Source organism: Acipenser ruthenus, chromosome 3 (assembly GCF_902713425.1).
Source record: "Acipenser ruthenus chromosome 3, fAciRut3.2 maternal haplotype, whole genome shotgun sequence".
Taxonomy (NCBI): Eukaryota; Metazoa; Chordata; class Actinopteri; order Acipenseriformes; family Acipenseridae; genus Acipenser; species Acipenser ruthenus.
The window spans coordinates 28,133,818-28,157,069 of NC_081191.1; the positions used below are offsets into that span (position 1 = coordinate 28,133,818).

The window sequence follows — 23,252 nt, forward strand, 5'->3', positions numbered from 1 at the left end:
AGTATTGTTTTGTTTTAGGTTTTTATATTGTCATTCTTATCCTGTGTTTCACGGCATGATGTGAGACGGTGGATTGCATTCATTCCACTTCATTCATTTTGATCACTGAAGCAGTTTCATCACTTAAAAGTACTGAAACAAACATGTTATTAGAAATCTGAAAATAAATGTGTCATTTCCCCCCTCAAACTGGTACATTAGCTTCTGACAACATTACTTCAGCATGAAGGGGAAGCAAACTTTTTATTGTAATCCATATAGTGTCACTGTAGAAAGAAACCATCCTTCTGGACTACTTTTCAGTACAATTTAGTGAAGTTGATTCAATTAGCTTATGGATCAAAATCATTATCCTTCAGCACAGGACAGTATGATTGCAGCAGCTTATCTGGTCACTAGAAAATCAGTGGATGAGTCTGGCTTTTCTGCAGTTAACCCCAGACTATACCTTAAGATTTCCTAACAATTTCATCCCCCTTACAATGGCGTGAGCAGTATTAGATGAAACTTCACATAAACCCAAACAGCCATCAAGGGCAAAGATCACTCTCTGATAAAGTAGAGGCAAAATACTACAGCATATTTAATTGAACTATTCAGTGTATATACCCAAACACAGTGTAAATCACTTCCCTATTAATTGAAAAATCATGCAACCTGTTAATTGTGCAACATGTTTCAGAGGTTTGGGCCTTAACTTTTGAATTAACTATTTGTATCTGATCAACGTTAAGGCAAAGTTTTGGGGATTATTTTTGTGAAATAGTTTAGTTAGCTTTAGAAATAAATATTTCTACAAAAAAGGTCACTCATAAGGATCCGGGTAGATCTGCGTATATACATCAATCATCAATTCTGTCATATTTTAAATAGAAGTAGGATTTTTTTTAAATTAGAAATCCAATAATTTAAACAGACAGAACAAAACCAAAAATGGGGGTACTGCCAAAGGAACTGGACTTTAAGTTTTTGCAAAGTGGTTTGGCCATTTTTATTAATACTGTAGAAGGAACTGTCAAATTCGACATGGATGATTCCTGTCTAAAATTTATATTTGATGTATCATATACGTGACCCAGAAGCACACAGAATATAAAGTCAGCAATTTTTATTTTTATTTGAAATATATAATGGTCTGTTTTAATTATATAAAACAGTGGCTGACATTGGGGGGTCTCTAAAATTATAAACGTTTTTTTCTTGGCGCACCTCATTAAACAACCCCTGGGTGAAAACATCAGTAGCATAAATACAGACTTAAAGCAACAGCATTAACATCTGCCCCTTTGACCATTACAACTGACCCTAGGTACGTTAGAACTTTTGGTAATTGCCTAATATCACTTAGCAGTAGCCAAGCTACTCTACCCATAAGTCAAAACTGCGTTTATCTGCTGACTACATCAGTAGACTTGCTTAATCAATAGGCTAGGCTTTTTCTTTCTTCTTTTTTTCAGAAATAGATGTGATTTCCGAGAGCTGCAGATGATCTGAGCCTCAGATGCGATGGCACCTACTTTCTGTTTGTTTGCATAAAATGTTTTGTTTAACAGTAGTTTTCCCCTAATTAAATCCCTTGAGCTGCTAAGAATGAGTCAGACTTACAAGGCTACACAAAACACTGGCTGCTGCCCTACAACTGTAGAGAATCCCTTGGCTCAGTATAAAGGATAGCAGCTCACATCTCTGTTGTAAAGGGCAGAGGCATTTAACGTGTTTTTAAAAGCACTGCTGAGGAATGCATATTAGTGTTTTCAAGTGCAGTAGCTACCCATGAAGACAGCATATAAAGTATACCAGGTTGGACTTCACTCGTCTACAGTGGCAGTAGAACTCTAGTCAGACCGCAGCAAAAATAATTTCCTTTAAGACAAATAAACAAAAATCAAATGAGTGTGTTTTGATAACAAAATTAAATGCATTCCTGAGCCACATCAAAGTATATTCATCCTATATGCAACCTTCTAGAATATTATATCTGTAGCAATATAACCTTACTCTGCATTATGTGTTTATGGTGCCAAAAACGTTTTACGCCATTAAAAGCAAGGTGATTTTATTTTTTGGACAACGCAGCTCTCGGGCATCTTACAGGCAAGACCGCAGGTACCCAGCCAGACTACAGGGGTCGCTGGTGTCCAGTGAGCCTAGGACACCCTGGCCGGCCTAACCCTCCCTCCCCCCGGGTGACACTCGGCCAATTGTGCGCCGCCCCCTGGGAGCTTTCAGTCCACGATCGGCTGTGTAATAGCCTGGACTCGCGATGTCCAGACTATAGAGCACATCCTGCACTCCATGTGGAGCACCTTTACTGGATGCGCCACTCGGGAACCCCTAACACAAGTGTATTTTAAGTGAAATCTGAGAAGCAGTTTCTAAGACATAGCCTAGTACAACCAATTAGGTGTCATTCAATACATATCAGTTGGACAGTATACAGTTACAGTATATGTTAAGTATTTGGCAGCGGACATGGAGAAGCTAGAGATTCATATAAGCATGGTTCAAATAATCAGACTGTACACACAGCAAATTGGCCAGTGTTGAAATCCCAGTGTTAACCGTTAGTGTTGATTTTAGGTGTTACATTTTCACATTTGACGCCACGCCGTGTTGTTTCATATCTAAACCAAGGTATATTTCACAGTGTAAAATAAAGTACAGTAGTCCAGAGTAATAATATCAACATCCAGGATTTCAGTCGGCGGTTTCTGTAATGGCGCTGCTTCTGTCCGTGCTGGAGAAGCTCATGGTAGGCTAATATATTGTAACGGGCACGGCTGGACCAACTTGCTGTTGCCACCTGTTGGCGGACTGTGTGCCGTGACCGGAGCTGCCTCTACAAATATGTTAATGAGCAGCAGAGGATGCTGGGAGTGGGAAATACTGTTGTCATTGCTGTTATAAACGTTGTGATTATTGTTAGTGCCCCAACTAGTTATGTTGCCATACCCTGTAACTGTTGAAACCTTCCTGTGTTGTTTTATGTAATATGTGAATGTCACCTTGAGATGCGGGGTAGTGCTCTGGAGTGGGGAAAGGGCTGTCTGAGTGTGTGGATGTGTTTGAGTGTGTGGATGGCTAAATAAACCACATTGTGTGAGCCTTGGTGTGTGTCTCCAATCATACCTGTGCTCGCTACAATATTTTCATTTATTTTCGTGGCAATTAAACAATATTTGATAATTTATGAAGTTATTACTTTAACACTTGTTAAGTGTACATAGTTTATATACATACAGTACAATTGTCACTACAACAGTGTTAATGTCCCAACACTTAAGTAGTTAATTTTACAATAAAGGGGTGCTAGTTATACACTGAAAGAAATGTCAATGTTTTACACTATGGAAGGGTTTTTTTTTTTCAAAAGTGTACCTTTTACACTGTGAAGTCATATGCACACTGGAAAAGTGTTAGATTTGACTCCTACAGAGATTATTTAACACTGGCCAATTTGCTGTGTACCAGCACAACAAGTAGACCAAACACACAAGGATTCAGTGTCTGAATTTGAGAGTCCTATCACTGATTCCGCAATGGTACAGTGTCTGCTAGTTATTATCTAGCCTTTTACAGCATGCATCCTTTTCATCATCTCGGTTCTCACAAAAGACACACAGTCCCCTCTCATCCTCCCCGGAAAACTAGACCAGGAATTTCAAGTCAGATACCGGAGTTACACAAAGTGAAAAGTACAGTGTAATCTGACAAAGTGAGGACATTTTGTAATCCCTTATCCTGCTGGATTAAGATGAGAAAACAAAATCAGAACAGTTACAGGCTGATTTATCCAGACTGGTGTGCAGAAACAGACACCGCTGACCCACATTAAACAGCAGTGAGAGGGATTGTTTGATTGATGGATCTGTACAGCCCTGAAGTATGGTTGCCTACACTTCTGTTCTAAAATATTATGTGTAGCAAACTGGGATTTATTGATTGAGCCCCCTCCTCTACATTTGCTCTGTTTTTATATAACATAGAAAAATCAGTGCCATATATATATACATATATATACACAGTGGTGTAGTGCTATATTTAGAAGTGAGGGGTCGCTGTTATCTACACCGCCCCCCGCCCCCTGCTCTGAACCCTACCATGCAGCCTGCAGTCCTCGTTTTCACATACACTCACCACAACTGCAGTTTATCACTAGTAGTTACGGTATTTGAAAGGGCTTAAGTGTACCAATTGATTACAAATTCAGACAATCGGTTATTGAGGTATTATTGTAAAGCAGCTAGACGTACAGCTATTTATATTAAAGATAAATAAATAAACAAAAATATCTACATATTTTCACAACCAGTTTCATACACTAATACACACATGTTTAAAATGCCGTCATTATTATTATTAATCCTATGTGTAAAACTCCCCCACTCCCTCTTCTCCTATATTGACTGGTTTGGTACAGAATCAGCTCATCTCACTGTCCTATTGTAGCCGCTTAACAGCGAATGAGACTGGGCTTTTGAAACAGAAGTGCATCTGTTTGCAAAAAAAGATGTGTAAGGCCACAGGTACCCTTTATTTGTTTATTGCGATTGAGTTGTATCTTTTAAATACATGTTTAGCTTATAGTATCTACATAATGTCTTATATATTGGTCTAAAAATAAGAACTGTTCCAATTATTACATCTAATTGTAAAACGCTGACACTTAGCACAGCGTTAATACAGGTTCCCTTCACCTCTACATTATTCACAAAACAGTTCAATATTCTACACGTGAAGTATGGAAGCGGTGCTCTCCCTGCCCAAGAGAAGTGTGGGAGCGGCGCTCCCCCACGACCCACCAGCACTACACCCCTATATATATACAGTGCCTATAGTAAGTATTCACCCCCCTTGGACGTTTTCACAGTTTGTTGTGTTACAACCTGAAATCTTGATGCATTTAAATGGGATTTTTTTTCCTTTGATTTACACAACCTACTCAACACTTTGAAGAGGCAAGAGAATTTTTATTGTGAAACAACAGTTAATGAAAAATAAAAAAAACTGAAATGTCTTGGTTAGATAAGTGTGCAACTCACAAACCTGGTAGAGACTTTAGAGACCTGAAGTCTCTACCAGGTTTGCACATCTGGATCGTGCAATATTCGCCCATTCTTCTTGGCAAAATTGTTCAAGCTCTGTCAAGTTGGATAGGGATGTTGGTGGACAGCAATCTTCAAGTCTTGCCACAGATTCTCAATCAGAATCAAGTCTGGGCTTTGACTGGGCCACTCTAGGACATTCACTTTCTTGTTTTTAAGCCACTCCAGTGTCGCTTTGGCTGTGTGCTTGGGAGATTCGCTGAAAAGTGAATCTCCATCCCGAAGCAGGTTTTTCTCAAGTATTTGCCTGTATTTAGCTCCATCCATTTTGCCCTCTACCCTGACAAGCTTCTCAGTCCCTGCCGATGAAAAGCATCCCCATAGCATGATGCTGCCACCACCATGCTTCACAGTAGGGATGGTGTTACCTGGGTGATGTGCTGTGTTGGGTTTGTGCCAGACATAACGCTTTGCATTTAGGCCAAATAGTTCAATTTTTGTTTCATCAGACCACAGAATCTTTTGCCACATCTTTTCAGAGTCTCCCACATGCCTTTTTGCAAATTCCAATTGGGATTTTACATGTTTTTTTTTCCAGAAATGGCTTCCTTCTTGCCACTCTTCCATACAGGCCAGATTTGTGGAGTACCTGAGCTATTGCTGACACATGGATAGTTTCTTCCATCTCAGCCATGGAACGCTGTAGGTCTTTCAGAGTTGTCATTAGCCTCTTGCTGGCTTCTCTGACCAATGCCCTTCTTACCCGGCTGCTCAGTTTGGGAGGACGGCCTGCTCTAAGCAGATTCTGGGTGGTGCCGTATACCTTCCACTTCTTAATGATCGACTTGACTGTGCTCCAAGGGATATTCAAATGCCTTTGAAATCTTCTTATACCCCTCCCCTGATGCCTTTCCACAACTTTATCCCGGAGTTGTTTTGAAAGCTAATTGGTCTTCATGGTAGTATATTTGCTTTGAATGCACTACTCAACTGTGGGACCTTACAGAGACAGGTGTATTTAATCTGAAATCATGTGAACCACTTATTGCACACAGATGAACTCCATTTAACTTATTGTGTGAATTCTGAAGGCAATTGGTTGCACCTGAGCTTATTTAGGAGTATCATAGCAAAGGGGGTGAATACTTATCTAATGAAGACTTTTCAGGTTTTTATTTTTAATTGATTTGTTTTTTCAACCCCCCATTTTTTCACACATTGAAAGTGTTGAGTAGGTTGTGTAAATCAAAGGAAAAAATAACCAATAAGATTTCAGGTTGTAACACAACAAACTGTAAAAACGTCAAAGGGGGGTGAATACTTACTATAGGCACTGTATATATATTGATGCACAATGAAAACGCAACAGTCTAAGGTTTACATCAATAGCTCATTGGCAGCAAACACAATGTTATTTACATATTAAATAGTGAGCAGATAGGTTTGTTGATTGTTTGAGTAGTATTGTTCTTTGGGATAAAAAAATACTAAGCTTAAGTCATGCGATTACATAAAAACGGCAGGTGCTCAGTGTTTGGTATTTGAGTTGAGTTAAAATTGCCAAAATGAGTCGATTAAGAATCTGTATAACTAGCCATTTGAAAAGATATGATTTTAATTAACGCAAGAACAGTGAAAGATACAACCATGCCCCACTTGAGTAATGAAGATTGCCTGGTTGCTATCGGCATGACTGAAGGTGGCCTGTCTGTGACAGAAGTTGCCCGGAGAATGAGATGTTCTGCTTCAACAATCAGCAGACTAGTCCAGAGAAACCAGGAAACTGGCTCTGTGAGGGACAGTTGTGGTGAGCGCTATGCTGACTGTTGCGTTGTTCAAGCCAACGGTGGGGCGGTGGAAGTGTGATGATGTGGGGAGGAATCTCCTTTAACACAAGAACGGCTTTGGTGTAGATTGAGGGCAACCTTACTGCTCAGCGATACACTGACAAAGTCCTTGAGGCAACAGTTTTTCCGTTCCTGCAAGCCAATCCGGAAGTGTCAATTTTCCAGCAGGACAATGCAAGACCACACAGTGCTAGGATTACTATTGCATGACTTCAAGAAAACAATGTGTAAGTGTTGCCGTGGCCAGCTTTTTCTCCTGACTTGAGTCCAATAGAACATCTGTGGGACCAAGTCGTCAGTGCCATCCACAGGAGACAACAGCGACCAGCCAACCTTTGCCAAGGAAGAGTGGCAGAACATCCCACAGCAGTCTATCCAGAGGCTGATCAGGTCTCTGCATCAACACTGTCAGGACTGTGTTAATGCTCAGGTAGGTCATACCTGATACTAACTTTGTAATGCTTTCATTTTGATAGTGTGTCATGTTTCATACTGAAAACTTATCATGATTCTTTGATCTGTATTTTTGTTCACATTTTCTGTGATTTTGTTTGATATCTATGTTTAAAATATTTGATTAAATCCATTAGACCTGAGTGTTGTGTTTCTTTTGTGCATCAGTATATATATATATATATATATATATATATATATATATATATATATATATATATATATATATATATATATATATATATATATATAAACAAAAGTTCAGATAACACATTAGTTTCACATTTTTGGTAATGAAGCATGATCTAATCCATTCTGGCAGACTGTGAAAACTAAGAAGTGTCATGTTTGACTCTAACCTGTTCCTGCATGCTAACTGCAGAAATCTACAGAAATCCTCATCTCTCTTCATCACAAAACCTACTACTATTATTATTATTATTCTTATTATTATTACTACGACTAGTACTGCTACTACAGTCAAGCCTTTATATGCTCAGACTGGTTATTTAACGTTTCATAGTGTAACAGTCAAAACGTGTTTATCCAACCTCTCCTGTCACAGGTTCCCTGAGAGATGTTTTTATGAAGCATCCACTAGATTATGATGGTGAACCACAAAAAAAACACAAAAAAACATCATTATACCAGAAATAATCACTAAACGCACATATGTTTTGTATAAAAATGTTATTTCCAAAAAAACACTAAATTTACGATAACATGGATACAGTTTATAGTTTATCTGCTATTTAGTTTACAGTACTGGGGGGGGGGGGGGGTTCTGTACTGTATTTAAATGATATTTCAGCAACACATTAAAACAAAAACTGCAAACCTACAGCTTGCAACATTGAAACCTACAGTAATTAAAAACATAATAAAAGGCTGTATTATGCTTACAGTATAAAGAGCAAGTGCACTTATGATATAAGCAGTACTGTCAGCTTGTACTTGCTTTTACTTTAACTACAATTAATTACAAAAAATATATTTTGAATGGCTTTTCAACTGGTAAAACCTACATAATAAAGCAACAGGCAAAAATATCAATAGACTGCTTACACAATTCAAGCAGTTAGTGACGTGCACATTCCTGCTTCTTCCGGTTTGTTTTTAACCCAGACGAATGTCTTGGGATGGGTAAATGACAGCTGATAACAAGCAATATAGTGCTAGTGTACCACAAAAAAGTACAGACGGAGTCGGAAAACATGCGTGACAGTTACAGGTGGCATTCTATAATAGAGGCAATCTGTTACTGCGCTGCTCGACTGATTAATGAGAGGCGGATAAACAGATAAATGTTGTTTTGTTTCCATCAATGCTGTAATAAAAGGTGACCTAAAAGCGGACTAAAAAAAAAATCATGATAAAAGGGAGCAAAAATGTTGTAGACAAGTTAAAATCATTTGCAACGTTTCTGGAGATATAATAATAATAATAATAATAATAATAATAATAATAATAATAATAATAATAATAATAATAATAACAAGCAGCATTGATCACATAACTCAAAGTGCTTTACATATCATACACCACATCCTAAACCAGAAAACCATAAAGCCACTCTACCGTTTATACAATCCATGGCACTCATCCCAGGGAATTACAACTGTAGGGCTTTTGTTGTAAGAAAAATAATAAATAAATAAAACACATTATCCTTTGGCTTGTGCTGATGAAAGCTTGGAGCGAGGGTTCCTTTCAAATCCGAAGCAGCAGAAGGGTTTTATATTTATTACATTATTTACTACACAGCTGAAGAAGGGTTTTTGTCCTGAAATAAATTATTTTTTAAATCTTTAAGCCACCGCTGCCTATTATACCTGCAAACACTTCTGTTGAAAAGTTGAAACTGTATTTCTAATTTTAGAAAGAGAACCAGAAATGCCGTGGTGGAGGCCGATTCCTCCACTGCGAGGCAGGCAGTGGTTACCCCGCGTGAGTGTTTTCCTTTAAGAGGCGGATCCTCAGTCTGATTCAGACGGCTGGCACAAAGACCGGGTTAGACCCCTGTTTTAAATGCAGGTGGCACACAGACAGAATACCCTTGGGGGTGGCATCCCTCTGGGCCTAAATGACTTGCATTTTTTATCACTAAAAAACAAAAACCAATACATTTTAAAAAAAGCCAGGACCTCCTCTTAGTCCTGGAAGATACCTTAAAAAAACAAAACACAGAAACAGGAGCTCCTGTTAGCTTACCCGTATTACATGAGTTCCTGCCTCTGTCTCTTCTCTCTCTGTTTCTCTGAGCAAAGGGCTGGAAGGTTGGCAGGTATGCCCCAGTTCCTTTTTTAATTTCCCCTAGTCCAGAGGGGGTTTTCGAGGCCCAATTCCCCCCCACTTTCCCTCCCCCAAGCCAGTGCAAGGGCCGGTGCAAAAGGAAGTCCCCCTTCTTGCCTGGGCTCACATGAAGCCCTGCGTCAACAGCAGCTCCAGCGTGTTATGCAAGGGCACTACGCTGCCTGCCAGCGCTCCCCTACAGTACTCCAGTGTCTCTGCTCCTCCCTCTGCTCGCTTCATTAACTTCATCAGGTATTCATTCAAAAAACACACACTCCAGCTGGCAGCACGCCCAAACTGCACTCACAAGGAGGGAGGGAGAAAAAGCCAGTGAGAGAGAGCAAGAGAGAGAGAGACACACACACACACACATGCAGAGAGAGAGAGAGAAAGAGACAAACACAGAGAGAGAGAGAGAGAGAGAGAGAGAGAGAGAGAGAGAGAGAGAGAGAGAGAGAGAGAGGGAAAAAATCCTCCTGGGAGCCAGTCAGACAAAGCTTAGAATACTGAGGTCTGCTTCTCTCCATGGGGAGAGGGAGAAAGATAAATCCTCCTTCTCCCTCCCTTGTGCTGGGGTAGAAAATCATTTTCTGAGAATTGATCAATTTACTAATGCTGGAAGAGCATGTGACAAACATGTCCTTAAGTGACACAACACCATGGAATTATCAGCTTGTACCACAAGTGGCAACGCTGATAAAAAAAAACAAAAAAAAAACTCCCTGTCAGGCTTGTGGCTCAACCTTTGGGAGGCCAGTTTCTATTTTGTTTTCTCCCCCCCCAGTACAATCCCTTCCTGTCCATCTGTTTCTTGAATAAAACCTTATTAATACGGCTTCCTAAGACAAAGCTGCAGAAACATTAAAAACAAGCATATGGCACAATTTCTTAGTTTGCAATGTACTGTAACAATGAATGTATATGCACTGCCATACCAGGTAGCCATTACACCACTACCTAGTACACTGTCCTACATAGAGGTATGCAAATTAACCCTACATATTCTACTACGTAACTCATTTGCAATTGTTAAAATATGCACTAGGATATGTATAACAAAAAACAACACCTGTACATATACATACAACTTTTTGTTAAAAAGGTTGTACTGTAGCTAACAATAATTCCATGAATCTTACCAGTCCCGCACATCCCACACTTCACTATGTACATTTCAAATGTATTTTTATTTCAAAACATGAAATCTAGAACAACACTAGGTTAAATAAATCTCTATTTGCAAGGATTGCTTTTAAACAGGCTTGCACTTCCTTGGTCATCTCACCTGGAGATGGTCACCCTTTCACCAAGTCATTAACCAACCAGCAGCCTCCCCCTTGGAGCCAGTGACATGTTTTGACCCAAACTTCTGAGGTGAAACAGTAACAGACAAACTGAGTACTTTCTTTAACCTAGTGTAGTAATAACATTAAACACATTTTTGCTATAACATATGTTATTTTCAAAACAGCACATGAGACTTCTATAGTGGCTGGAACTGCATGATAACTACGTTTTCTGGAATAATTTTGTTAGTTACAACCACTTTGAAGTGGGCCTATAATTGGTACTGTTATTTTTTTGTTTGTTTTAAGTGTCTTAAAAAAGGCCAAAATGACTCAAAGCAACTCCTATTAAATAAGTAAACACTTTCTACTCTCTCTCCAAAGCTATTTCCTGAGAAAGGTCTGTTGTCTAAAGTATTCTTTATCATTATATATTTCTTTTCATTCAGACAGAGTCTCCTGTTTTCTGGTGTGATGCCCTATCGAAGTAGCACTCCATTTAGAATTATACGTGAAGGTTTTTTTTTTTTGCCAGTTCAGACCTATCCCAATTAGTCTGCACTGTTTACCTTTTAAAACCGACCACTCTGAGGTCAATACTTGGAATTATCATTGGCACTCATCCTCATGCAACCTTGTACTCTGAGTCTCTAACCCCCACACTATCCTAAATCAAATATCAAGCTACCCTTCCATGAAGATTTGAATGTACTTTTTTTTTTTTTTTTTTTTTTAGTAGTTGCCAATTATTTTTGGTATTTTCTCCCAATTTAGAATATCCAATTATTTTTAGGCTCAGCTCATTGCTACCAACCCTTGCGTTGACTCGGGAGCGGCGAAGACAAACACACGCTGTCCTCCGAAGCGTGTGCCGTCAGCCGACCATGCAGCCACCTCAGAGCTACAATAGCCAAATTCCAGTCAGTCAGTCATAACAACCTCTATTTTTCATTTGCCTTAAACAAAAAAAAAAAAAAAAATTTAAAAAGAATGGTGTAGTTTTTCTCAATGACCAGTCTGTGACAGCGTCCTTGATTAGTATTTCAATTTTAAAAAAATGACATAGGATATTCTATTTTTTCAAAATAAGCATATGTTTTTAAACTTTCACTGGTATAAAATGTTAAAACATAAGGTCGACATTGCTGTGGTTCTTGCTTTACAAATGGTCCGCCAGTTCTTTTGGAAGACACTCAAAACAGCAGGGAAACACTGCCTTAATAAATAAAATACACCTTAAATATGCTATTAAACATATATCATAAAGTTTGGGGCCTGCTAGGTACACTTGTAGCTTAACAAATCAAGAATGTGTGAGGAATTATAAAATGCAGATTTGTCTTAATAAGAGCAGCTCACTTCTGGATGCTATTGAAATTCAAAGTGTTCATACTGAACATTTAGGGTCCATTGCAGCATACCAAATTTAGTCCACTTGATGTGTCTAACTAGCGGATTAAGCAGGTTTAGTCCACTTGCTTAGACTAAAATTAGTACACTTGCAAATCCTGATTGCAGCGTACCAGAAGATAATCACCACAGGTGGATCATCCGCTAAATCGGATCCTGATTGCAGCGTATCAAATCGGACGTGAGATGATCCTGTTCAGGTGGACTAACTTAGTACGCTTGCTCGTCCTACGTTTGTACAACACATTTTAACAGGAAGACAGCGCCATTATTCTCTGAAATGACGTCTAAAAACTAGTGAAGTGAAAAGTGAAGCCTTTTGAACCTCAGTCTGAACCCTTTTGAAGCATTTGGTTCAGTAAGGTTCGCTTGCCGAGTCACAGAAATATCCTTAATAAAATTGACAATTGCACTATGTAATGATATGATGTACCTTAATATATTGTTGATACACTATATTAAGCAGTTATTCATGTTATTAGGTAGACAACGAATGTATCCGGTAGTTTAAATAAACTACTATAGCAGTGGCACCCTTTTCCTTTTTGTCTAATTTATTATGGTTGAGGAACAAAGTGTTCCAAAGAGATTGGTTTCGTTTTATTTTTTATTAAAATATTGTACAAACTTTAATAAAGTGCTGCACAATAAGATACTGTGTATTTAAATAATAAAAAAGCCTGCATGTTTGATGTATTCAATTTAAACTGAAATATCAGTGTTATGTGTATTAAATATTATTATTTGTTTATTTAGCAGACGCCTTTATCCAAGGCGACTTACAGAGACTAGGGTGTGTGAACTATGCATCAGCTGCAGAGTCACTACGTCTCACCCGAAAGACGGAGCACAAGGAGGTTAAGTGACTTGCTTAGGGTCACACAATGAGTCAGTGGCTGAGGTGGGATTTGAACTGGGGACCTCCTGGTTACAAGCCCCTTTCTTTAACCACTGGACCACACAGCCTCCTAAATATAAACAACAAATGTAGAACTTAACGTTCAGTGTCAAACAGCAATAGGCTACCAGAAAGTAAAAATGCAAGTATGATCTGTGTGCGGAATGTGCATAAAAAAGACAATTATATTAAGAATATAGGTGTACTTTTACTTAAACATGTTTGCCCGAATCATAATAACAACGATTTAATCATTAATATATTTATGATTTGCTTTTTTCATATTTCTGACTTTTTTGCCGGTTCAATATCTTCAATGTATTTTTTTTTTTTTTTTAATCAAATTCTAGTAATGACAATGTACACCTAAATGTCCGAGTTTGTAGTTACACTTTAAATTGTGAATTTCCATCCGGATTTGTAATGGCTTATTATGGGTTAGTCCTCATTACCAGTCTAGCTTGTTCCACTTGTTCAGGTCAGCTAAACCAATTTTCAGGATTATCTGTTTGGTACGCTGCAATCAGGACTAATTTAGTAGAGAGCTGCAGGATTTGCTAGACCGCATTTTAGTCCACTTGATGCGGACTAAGTCACTGGTGCACTGCAATTAGATATTTTCCCTTAACACTAATGTTTTTGTTGTTTTTGAATTTTTCCCATTCCTGGTTCTGATGCAACTAGACTAAATTAAAATAATATGTCGAGCCCACCTTAAGGCTAGATACCACTGCATAAAAATTACATTTGAATTATTTACCGTAAAACTTCAAATAATTGCCAGGTCTCAAATAATCGCCTGTCTCCAATATGCGCTGGATCTGCTGGCAAAAATTGTTAACCAGTGCATATAAAAAATACTGTATTAATACTTTCGCTTTATACTTGAGTGTGTTTCAAGCTTATAGTGATAATGTAGGTAGTAGTCAGACAAACTCCTGACTGCAAACAATAACAAATAATACTTTATTTTCTACAGCCAGTTATTACAACAACACCGCTTTCTCTGCGTTCATATGTGTGTCACACTATATTGCTCTCAAAGGCTAGGAAGTAGGAACCTTTAAACAGGAAACACTATCCATAACAATAGGTTCTGCCTATATTGCTACAGAGGGTGTAAAATACAATGTATTTTTGTTATAAAACAAGATTGTTACTTAGTTCCCACTGACAAACAACCTTTTAACAAAGTTGCTGGAATGTTTAAATTGAGTTCCGATGTTGCTACAAGGTTGTGTGTTAGCGGCTTCTCAATGACCGCATGAAGCATGTGAAGCTGGTGATCTAATATAAACGTCGGTCTCCAATACGCACCGGGTCTGCTGGCAAATACTGTAAATAAACGTCAGAGGCGTTTAATTTAAGTTTTATGATATATAAATGAATATACACAAAACAAATAAGGCTGCAGCTTGATTTAATGACACAAGATGGCGCTGTGATTATAGCCTCGCTCTATGAGCCAGTATCTATTGTGATGAAATGCATGCATTCCAGTTGGTATAACAAGGAGATACTTTAAGAAGACCACGTTTACTAGTACAAGTTCATAAGAATGGGTGGCTGCTTCCAAAAATAAATAAAATGAATAATAAATACATACATGTTAATTCCAGGTACATTTTATTTATTGTTTTTTTTTACAGTACATATCTTGGCTGTTCAATTGGGCTTTCATTTTTAAACTTTTAATGGAAAGCAATCAAAGAATGAAAGACTCCCTTGAATGAAACAAACAAAACCTCTAAAACATTTTTAATACTGCTTTAGAGTAAAAAAGTCCAGTATTCTACATATAATATACCTTTTCTTGTTAAATATTCTATTAACCGAAACCTTTTTAACACATTTATTTGTATTTAAGAAGGTTGTTAAGTTGAAAATAGACGCCCAAAACAGGAAAAAAATAAATACAAAATTCCTTTCTGTTTTGCTTCCTGAGCTTGTGTCATTTATTGTCTCCCTCAGCTGCAGTGGAAGCAGGATCATCCCTATTTGGCTCACAGAGACCTAGTGGCAAATGAGGTTCAAGGAGGAAGCCTGTGACACTGCTGAAACTACTGTGAGGAAAGTAAGCAAAGCGGACTGTCAACAAGCTTTGCTTTCTGAGAAAGGATAATGGACAGAATACAAAACTGAGGGGAAAGAATAATATCTGAATGTAAAATTGACACTTGTTTGTATATCGCATCTTTAAAAATGTCATTTGAGCTACAGCAGCTCAGCCCCAGTCACAGATACAAATATAACCTGAACTGCAAACAATAATGGTATTGAACTGTGGATGAACAAGGTAAGAAGACAACAAGTCATCAGGGATTCCTTGTTTGTTCAGCCTGCCAGGCTTCTTCTGCATGGGTTCCTTATCTCTTGTTTAACGTGTACACAGTACAGTAGATCTACAGTAAACAATATGTTGCTTTAGATTTAGGGTTATCAGAAATGTTAGCTTTTGGTTTTTGCTTCGTCTGATCTGGTGAATGTTAAAGCACAATTTCAAAAAGGTAGGCGGTAAAGACTACCACTCAGCTATTTTTTTTTTTTACATTGGTATAAATAGCATCCAACTTCAAACACGCAGAGGATGTTATTTCCCTGTTTGCTGTACAAATTAATGGATAAGTCCAATAACTTACCCATGTTTACCCCCCCTGTTTAAAATGTACAAATACAGCATGGTCCCTAGCAACTGCCCATAACAGCTCAGAAGAATTTAAAGTTACTATTATTATTTATTTCTTAGCAGACGCCCTTATCCAGGGCGACTTACAATTGTTACAAGATATCACATTATTTTTACATACAATTACCCATTTATACAGTTGGGTTTTTACTGGAGCAATCTAGGTAAAGTACCTTGCTCAAGGGTACAGCAGCAGTGTCCCCCACCTTGGATTGAACCCACGACCCTCCGGTCAAGAGTCCAGATCCTTAACCACTACTCCACACTGCTGCCCAGGGTGGCCAAGGTCAGGGTGTGTCCTCTGATCCAAGCAACATGCCAATCACCTCTTTACCCCCAGGAGTTCCACAGTGGATGTCGGTGAGCTACCAGCCCCTGGTGGAAACGGTCAGTCCTGCAGGTGACGCAGTCCCTACAGACTTTACATTCCAAACCAGTAGGAGTATCAGGGCCAATGCAATGCCCCCTTTGGATACGCAGCCAAGATCGACAACTTGTGAATCGCTTAATAAAGCAGGTAAATAACGTTAGATCATCGTGACACAGCATCTTTTGTTTTTATCTACCCCTGATTTGTACATTATGAGGTAAAACTACAAAAGAGACAAATGCTTCAGATAATGCTTGTTTGACTGTGAAGTACTTGTATTATACATTTGAAAAAGCAAGAAGAGCTTCAAGCAAGCATTAAAGAAGGCTTAATGGGAAGGAGACTTGAGCTGAGACACAATATCCGTACAGCACAGATCAACAGAAAATATTACACGGCTGAGTCAGTTGAAAATATAACAGTCTACAAGATCAAAAGTCGTAATAAATTACCGGTAAGTGAAACGCCAATGGTAAACCAGATAGAGGCAGTGTAAGTGAGAAGACTTTGAGCCAGAAAATGGAACAATTACACAAACTGGGGCTGTCAAAGATGATTATCAAGAGAATGACCACAGAGAAAAAAGACAACAGACCTTGGCTAATGAAGTATAGGCTTCAGACAGGGAGGGGTTAGAAATATTTTTGGTTTACTGCTGGCTCTGTATCAGTTAAAAAATATCTTTGCAAATCCTTTTTTTTATATAGCTGTCCAATTTGAAAAGAAACCTTTAAAAAAAAAAATACTAATAAGGTTGTTATCCAAGCTTGGCTCTGCTTAAAATAATAATAAAAAAGGTTTATTTATCCTTGGTGTAAAGTACTTGTTTATAAAGTTGCATGTTAATTATCTTAAAATATGCTTTCTGCTTTAGGCAGCATATTTTTCAGTTCAATAAAAAATATATGATTGATGGTAAATGAAAGTCACCTGTAATATGTGAAAACTTGAAAGCTCATACATGCCTGGAATGTCTGCTCTCCCACATGATTCGTCAGTTTAATTCCACCTAACAATCTAGCAATTAAAAGCATTAGTTACAACAACTAATCAGCATTTGGCTCAACAGTAAAAGCCCCAGTGACAGTACTCTATATCTATAAACACTGCTTTAACACTGCACGATGAAAAGCAATCTGATCCCATCAGGCTCAAATCAAACTTATGTTAACATTGATGCACAATCCACGTTTTACAGTCAACTACAAGAAACTGATGAATCCACATTTGCTGGAATACCTTTTGTTTCTATCACAACTAGGCCTATAGTTATGTCTAACTGTTTTTATATTTGTATTCACACATTATGGGCGAAAGAGGAGGAAGAGAATTTGACCGACGCGTAGTGAACACAAATATCAAAACACCCAGGATTATGTAAAAAAATACATTGCTGATATATGGACAACACAGGATATAGCCCAAGGAAGTTAATGTATACAGGAATTCCATTCATTATCAGTATTAGAGATTGATTATGAAAGGTTGACATAAAACAGGAAGGGATACAAAACCATTTGTAGTATGCTGTAAAGGCTAAGCTCTTAGTACTACATAATACTGCATTACAAAATATATATTGGTATATATACTTTGTTGTTGGTACTGACAAATCAACCCATCAAGTATACAGACAGTTAATCAGCTGTGTCCACAGAAATGCCTTGTGGCCCAGTTAAACTATTCAACAATTATCTTTGATAATAAATACAACTATAGTAATGACTAAACTGCAAATAATTAAAAAGCTAGCTATGAACGATACTGTTAAGAACAGAACATACTAGGTTAGCTACACTGGAAGTTGGGTGTCAGGGTGAATGGTACATAATCTCTGTATCCTAATTATTGTGTTTCAAAAAGCATTCACTTAATATCACTTTCATTTCTGAACAGTCTTTGAAAGTATGACAGAATAATTATCTTAACATTGAAAATGCAGTATGTAAATGACTTTGAATGAATGCATGTACTATGCAAAATACTCTTTAAAAACATGACCTGCTCTGAATCAAAACTTCAAAAGACTACAAAATTAATGCTTTTTGCAAAATAATCAATTTTGATTTTGAAAATAAATCCATATGGCAAACCACTAAAGACTGCAATCAGGATTTGTTTCCAGACGCTGGGTTACCAGCAGACTTACACAGTAGATAGCACAATGTAAAATAACATACAGTTAACTTTACTTTGTTCTTTTACTATCAACTCAAGACGGTAGACGAAATACGGTACACGTTTGTAAATTACGGGGAAAGTTTTGTGCCTCTTCAGGAGTTTTTTTTCCTCTTTATAAGAGAAAAGTTGAAACACAGCAAATGAGCTGCTAAGGAGGCAGATATGAAAGAAAACGAAGAAAATTCTTTTTATACCCAGACTTCTGCTCTTCATCTTAGATATAGAAAAAAGCAGTAAGACATATTCCCTAGTTCAAGACTGTTTTAAAGGTATGGTACAAACAAGGCACATACAGCAGCTTCCCTCTGGAAACCGTGTATGACATGATATCTGACAGTAGTGATCCACATATTAGTTAAAAACCTAATTTGAGGTTATGTCTGTAGAAAAACATTGACATAAATATAGTATTTTGCTATATATGGGACCTTGAGAACTAATTAGCACTTTGAATATTCATTGTTTTTTTATGTGTGAGATTAAGGAAAAAAGAAGTAAGGACTTATGTATCTTGCGTAACAGAAAAGTGTGTGTTTTGTGTTTACAGAAAAGTGTGTGTTGCAACCCTGAGTCTGTTACCTAAAATTATTTTGTGAAATGGAAACCATATATGTTTGACACATGTAAACTGCAGCAGATTACTGGAAATGTATATTCCAAATATATCTTTGTTTGTTTTGGTTTAAAATTCTACAGTATAAACATGGCCTCTCGTTAACAGATTTTGTTCCATCAACTCCCTAAACAGTCGCAGTCATCATACACTTTGTATATTCACACTAAATTGAACATTAAACAACATCTTGCCTGAAGAGCCTAATCAAGAAGCATGCCACTACAGTTTAGCCACGGTCTCCAAAAAACACTGCACACAAACGTACACAAATCTGATATAAAAATACCCTTAAAAATGTTGTTAACAGGTCTGGCTCTGTGAATAGTAATAGTTGTTACATAAACATTATATATATACTTCAGACTGCAAAGTTAATGCAGGGCTCTACATTTAGATGTTTTACTACTGGCCTCTTGGGTCACTGAGGTAGTGTTTTTACTGGCCCGGATACAATTTTAGCTGTTCCAATAGTAAGTACAAAACTGCATCACCCTGCTCGGCAAGTTAATAGCAGAGTAATGTATTAGGTTGTGTGTTAGCGCCATTCAAAAATAAAACAAACAATCTTATGGATTATTCGTTTAATCATTCTGATTGTGTGTATACCATATGTTTAAATGGTAATAGCAGATCTATTTTTTTTAAATCTGGCTTTTTGTACATTTAACATGTAAGTATTAAAAGTATATTAAAAATAAATATGTGTAGATGTATTCTTTTTGAATGATTTACATGTTAAACCAGATGACATAAACATTCACTGTTAAATGACATTTTTTTAGTGTGTGGTTGTGGCGGAGTGTCCCGCCCCTATTTATTATTATTTGTATTTTTGTTTGCGGCGCGGGTAAAAGCGCCGCGTCTTTTATTATTATTTAAAAACCCCGTGAGGATGCATGGCTGATCAGCTACTGATTACTTTAAATAGCTGACAGTCATGCATCCTTACCAAACGCGTGCAGACTCTGGCCGGGGGATAATAAGATAATTACTAACTAGTTAATCCCTCGGCCAGAGTATATAAACCTGCAGCTCTCTGCACTTGATGTTGGGGTGTTGGAGTAGAGAGTACGGGGAGCGGAGAGAAGGTATAACATTTAAAAACAATTGCTAATACGTGCTGGATTATCCAGCACGGCACTTACTTGTTTGTTTATTTATTCGTTTGGCCCTCGTGCCCTTTTGTTTGTATTTTGTTTAAATCTGTTGTTTGTTTATTATTAAATACGCCGAGTGCTTTTGCACTCGGTTTCACCCGCCCATCCACTGTTTGGAGTCAGTTACTTCCTGGTCCGTGACGTCATCCACCACACCACTGCGAGCCAGACTGTCACATATGGTGTCCTGCGTGGGACAAAACAAACGCCTCCAATAGCCGGACCAGGAAAGAAAAGCTCGTTTTTTCGTTTTTTTTTTTCCAAAGTGTTTTTGTGTGTTTTTGGGGAAAAAAAAAAAAAAAAAAAAAAAAAAAAAAAAAAAAATATGGGAAGAAGCGGACGGAGGAAGCAGCAGCTACAGCAGCGTGGGGCCGGTCGCAGGTCCCACTGTAGCTCAACCATGCTGGACGTCTGCCCCACCTGCTTGAAAGGTGAGGAGTGGTGCTTCGCTGTTGGGGAGGTGGGTCACGTAGCACCCGACCAACCCCCTCCATGGCAGGAGAAAGAGGAGCCAGAGCGTCCAGTGAGGGAGGACCTGCATCCTCCAAAGAGGACGAATGCACTCTCCTCTGAGGGAGTCTGGGACTGGCTGGTGGAGCCGGGGAGGGATTATGAGGAAGCCCTCCCTGCAGTGATCAACCTCCTGTGGGCAAGAGATGGGGAGCGCTGGGAGGCCTGGGAACAGCAACACCACCCAGCTTCCCTCCCAGACATCGCAGCCATGGTGTTCAACTACCTGGCTGCGGATATGGGAGAGACCCTGCTGCTGCCATCTCCAGCACAAAAGGGAGAGGAGCCATCACTACCGTCTCCACCAGCAGAGGGAGAGGAGCCATCGCTGCCGTTTCCAGCGCCAGAGGGAGAGGAGCCATCGCTGCCGTCTCCAGCGCCAGAGGGAGAGGAGCCATCGCTGCCGTCTCCAGCGCCAGAGGGAGAGGAGCCATCGCTGCCGTCTCCAGAGGGAGAGGAGCCATCGCTGCCGTCTCCAGCGCCAGAGGGAGAGGAGCCATCGCTGCCGTCTCCAGCGCCAGAGGGAGAGGAGCCATCGCTGCCGTCTCCAGCGCCAGAGGGAGAGGAGCCATCGCTGCCGTCTCCAGCGCCAGAGGGAGAGGAGCCATCGCTGCCGTCTCCAGCGCCAGAGGGAGAGGAGCCATCGCTGCCGTCTCCAGCATCAGAGGGAGAGGAGCCATCGCTGCCATCTCCAGCATCAGAGGGAGAGGAGCCATCGCTACCGTCTCCAGCATCAGAGGGAGAGGAGCCATCGCTACCGTCTCCACCAGCAGAGGGAGAATGCCTGCTGGTTTCGCCTCCACAGCCTGGGGAGGAGCCCGAACGTCCTACGCCCGAGTGGGAGGAGCCCGACCGTCCTACGCCCGAGTGGGAGGAGCCCGACCGTCCTACGCCCGAGTGGGAGGAGCCCGACCGTCCTACGCCCGAGTGGGAGGAGCCCGACCGTCCTACGCCCGAGTGGGAGGAGCCCGACCGTCCTACGCCCGAGTGGGAGGAGCCCGAACGTCCTACGCCCGAGTGGGAGGAGCCCGAACGTCCTACGCCCAAGAGGGGGGAGTCGGTGCGTCCACAGCCCAAGAGGGAGGAGTCGGTGCGTCCACAGCCCAAGAGGGAGGAGTCGGTGCGTCCACAGCCCAAAGAGGGGGGAGTCGGTGCGTCCATAGCCCAAGAGGTGGAAGTCTGCGCTTCCACAGCCTTAGGACCCAAGCTGCAGTCCCAAGAGCCAGAAGGGGAGGAGTTACAGGCTCAACCCCCTGAATTTTTCTGGGGGGGAGAAGGGCAGGATGCTGGTGTTCCCCAGCAGCCTCTATTTATGCTGCTGAAGGGAGCACGGCACACACCAGCCCAGCCGCCACAGCAGAGGGAGCCAGCACCGCCACAGCCTCCCTCTGAGTGGCCAGCATCCGCCCCATCGCCTCTGCCTCCACCACCACCAGGAGCAGAGCAGCAGGAGCTGCCTCTGTCTCCACCACCACCAGGAGCAGGGCAGCAGGAGCTGCTTCTGTCTCCACCATCACCAGGAGCAGAGCAGCAAGAGCTGCCTCTGCCTCCGCCACCTCCACCAGCAGAGGGTGAATGCCTGCTGGTTCCACATCCACCGTCGTGGGAGGACTGCTTGCCCCTCCCACCTCCACCAGCAGAGGGTGAATGCCTGCTGGTTCCGCCTCCACCGTCGTGGGAGGACTGCTTGCCCCTCCCACCTCCACCAGCAGAGGATGAATGCCTGCTGGTTCTGCCTCAACCGTCGTGGGAGGACTGCTTGCCCCTCCCACCTCCACCAGCAGAGGATGAATACCTGCTGGTTCCGTCTCAGCCGCTGTGGGAGGACTGCTTTCCCCTCCCACCATCGCCATTGCCTGGGGATGGCTGTTCTGCATCGCCTGGGGCTGCCTTTTGTTCTCCACAGGACACAGGGTACGAGGGAGAAGTGGAGCTCCCGCTGCCGCCTCCATGGCCAGGGGCTCCCCTCCCGAGTTCGCCTTCCGAGGGTCCGCTGCTGCTGCCGTCGCCTTCCGAGGGTCCGCTGCTGCTGCCGTCGCCTTCCGAGGGTCCGCTGCTGCTGCCGTCGCCTTCCGAGGGTCCGCTGCTGCTGCCGTCGCCTGGGGTCGCCAGGGATCCTGCTTCGCCTGGGGTCGTCGAGGGTCCGGCTTTGCCTGGGGTCGCCAGGGATCCTGCTTCGCCTGGGGTCGCTACACGATGGCCGGAGCTCCATGAAAGGGAGCTGCCAGAAATGAAGAAAGGGGGGGAGGTCAGGAGACCAGCTCCCCCAGCCGCACTTTCGCGGCTGGAGATCATGTGGTCGGAGCCCCACGGAGGGGAACTGCCGGCCATGAAGAAGGGGGGAGAGGTCAGGAGACCAGCTCCCCCAGCCGCACTTTCGCGGCAGGATAGAGTGTGGCGGGAGCCCCGGAAGAGGGAACTGCCGGCCACGAAGAATGGGGGGGTGCCAGAGATTCCACCATGGCCACCCCCCAGAAGTAACTTGCTTCCTCCTCTTCCGG

The 23,252-nt window shown here is 40.9% G+C and overlaps 1 protein-coding gene across 3 annotated transcripts in view; it reads right to left on the reverse strand.

The window, feature by feature from the left end:
* The window catches only part of LOC117435409 (ataxin-1-like), a 170,463-nt gene that overhangs the window by 15,077 nt on the left and 132,134 nt on the right, over window positions 1–23,252 (reverse strand). Inside the window, exon 1 of one of the 3 annotated variants that reach the window (XM_034058533.3) lies at window positions 9,557–10,034. The exons of the other annotated variants lie outside the window; for them this stretch is intronic. The gene's annotated coding sequence lies outside the window, so the exon portion shown is untranslated. Of the gene's footprint in view, window positions 1–9,556; window positions 10,035–23,252 lie in introns of those variants that run through there. 3 annotated transcript variants of the gene reach the window in all.